This window comes from Pararge aegeria, chromosome 2 (assembly GCF_905163445.1).
Source record: "Pararge aegeria chromosome 2, ilParAegt1.1, whole genome shotgun sequence".
Classification (NCBI taxonomy): domain Eukaryota; kingdom Metazoa; phylum Arthropoda; class Insecta; order Lepidoptera; family Nymphalidae; genus Pararge; species Pararge aegeria.
Genome location: NC_053181.1, coordinates 2,676,412 through 2,679,069, shown reverse-complemented (window position 1 = coordinate 2,679,069; position 2,658 = coordinate 2,676,412). Strand labels below are relative to the sequence as shown.

Here is a 2,658-nt window from a genome sequence, read left to right as displayed (position 1 = left end):
TGCCGTGACCAGGATTCGAACCTGGGTTACTACGGCCACAACGTAGGGTCCTAACCACTAGACGATCACGGCTGTCGGGGCTTATAGTAACCTGTTCAAATTTTCAAACCCATTCTCACAAGATATTAAGCCAATAAATTTAAATGTTTATTAAGTTGAAGAGACCTACGTTATAAAGGTGTCATTTGAATTTGGTTGGCTTATAAAGGCATACACAGACGGTAGACTTTTTATGAATATAAAATAATACGACAAGTAGAAACCTCGTAAAGTCTGTGTAGTAGATTTAAAAAAAAAGCTAAATTAAAGAAAACAATCATGCTCCTTAGTCTATTAGCATATTACAGATGAGAGGGATTTAGGCGGTAAGTCTTCAAAAGTCAATAGTCAATACCCTCCAAAGCAGGTTGGCGGGCTCAACATAACGGCGCGGCGGCGGCTTTGCCCGGGATTGTTTCGTTCAGTCTTTGTTATTTACTCAGTCTTGCCTGAACCTTTAGTTTATAGTCAGAGGATAATAACTTGCTGCCCTTTTATGCAGGATGCCAGCTTCATTTATGAGGAGTATGAGAGGATCATGATGATTATTTTTCGCATTGTCGTGACATTAGATCGTCTATGGTCTGCCTTATTCGTAAGTAATTCGAGCATTTTCTCCCAATCACGGCGGATTACGCGCAGGCAAGTTGCTGTCTCGGTAATTGAGATCGCTGACAATGTCGCAAGTGTCGCTAAAGCTCGTAAAATTTGACCGCCAACTTGTAATTGCTTGTGATTTATTGTGAAATATTGCGGATTTAACTCAAAGTAATGTTTGAATTTAGAAGCCTATTTTGTTGGCAGAATTGGGTCCCTTAAGGATAATTGTATGCTTTTTAAATAAAGGAGTCTCATCAGCGATTGTCATCTTCGCAGTCTATAGTTATGAGGTCAGCAAGCGAGATGAACGAGTGATAGCCTAATTAATGAAGTTAAATGCAAATCCCTCCTTGTTTTCATATTAAGTAGTTAGGCCTCGTTAATAAACGGCGTGGTATGCGTTCCAGGTGGAATATGAAAACAAAAGCGAGCACAGGCATTCTGAACGCGTTGTATCAGACGCCGAGTGCGAACAAGCAGTCGTGGTCCGTACAGTGCATCAGCATAGTTTTGCTTCGAGAGTATTAAAGTCTCACATACGTTAACACGCACTACGCTTAGGTATTTCCGTACCCGGTGTAGTATTCCTAATATGTAGAAGCAGTTGCACATAACCAATATTTGGAAGTATTAAAGAGGAAGGCACATGTGTCAAGCAGTGGCACAATAAATAATCTGAGGATTACCATGAATATTTGTCGTATGGTCATGTCAGTGTGTGGCTTTCTTAGGGTCATATTAATAGCAGCACTTTCTCCAAACAGTTTGGGGATTATGAAGATTATTTGTCGCAATGTCGTGTCGTTAGGTCGTCTGTGGTCTGCCTTACTCGTAAGTAATTGGAGCACTTTCTCCCAACCGCGGCGGATTACGCGCAGGCAAGTTGCTGTCTCGGTAATTGAGATCGCTGACAAAGTCGCAAGTGTTGCTAAAGCGCTCGTAAAATTTGATCGCTGACTTGTAATTGCTTGTGATTTATTGAAGTGCAATATTGCGGGTTTAACTCAAAGTAATGTTTGAATTTAGAAGCCTGTTTTGTTGGCAGAATTGGGTCCCTTAAGGATAATTGTATGCTTTTTAATTAAAGGAGTCTGATCAGCGATTGGCATCTTCGCAGTGTATATTTTTGAGGTCAGCAAGCGAGATGAACGAGTGATAGCCTAGGTTAAAACTTCAGCTTTACATTCATTTGGTTAAAGACGTTTATTTTTTCTCAAAAGAAATTACAATTTCACTCAATGAGAATATTTACAACTTATTTAAAGTAGGTAATATTAAAACTACAAACAATGGCACGTACGAAACAATCAGTAATTTAAAAAAAAAACAGTTCGATCACTTAAATAACTCCTTCTACCCTCTAGCATTTTTTTTATTCCTATTACAAGTTAGCCCTGGACTGCTATTTCACCTGGTAAGTAATGATGCAGTCTAAAGTAGTAGCGGGCTAACCTGTTAGGGAGTATGGTAGTCTTACCACTAATCGGTTTCTACTCGACATCGCACCGGAACACTAAATCGCTTAGCTGCACGTCTTTGTGCGTAGGTAGGTAACTAGCAACGGCCAAAGCCTCACACCAGACCAGACCAGAGAAAATTCAGAAATTATAAACTCCCAAATTGTCCCTGCCACGAATCGAATCTTGGACATTCTACTTAAATTCACAGCGCTCACCGTTGCGCCAGGGAGGTCGTCAATATTAAATATAGCAATGAATAATATGAATTTGTATTTAAAAAATAATTAAAAGAGTGAAAACGCATTTGAGTAACATTAAAAGAGCTTTTTAGTCATAATAAAGAGTAAAATAATTGTGATCCTAGAATCCTCTCATACTAATGAGATGTCTCGTAATACCTGCTCTGCAGTACCTACTTGTACTCTACTCGACATAATTTAGTCAGTGAAAATGTATCTAATATTAATTTTACTGTTTTTAGGGGTCTGAGTAAACATTTTAGGATCACCTTGATAATGGTTTAACAAAATTTTGTGAATCCAGTTAAGTTTTATTTCCG

General features: G+C 38.8%; 1 non-coding gene across 1 annotated transcript; it reads right to left on the bottom strand.

The window, feature by feature from the left end:
- Positions 1–72, bottom strand: Trnah-gug. The gene has a single exon. It is a non-coding gene; the product is annotated as a tRNA-His (tRNA).
- Positions 73–2,658: the final 2,586 nt, after the last annotated feature.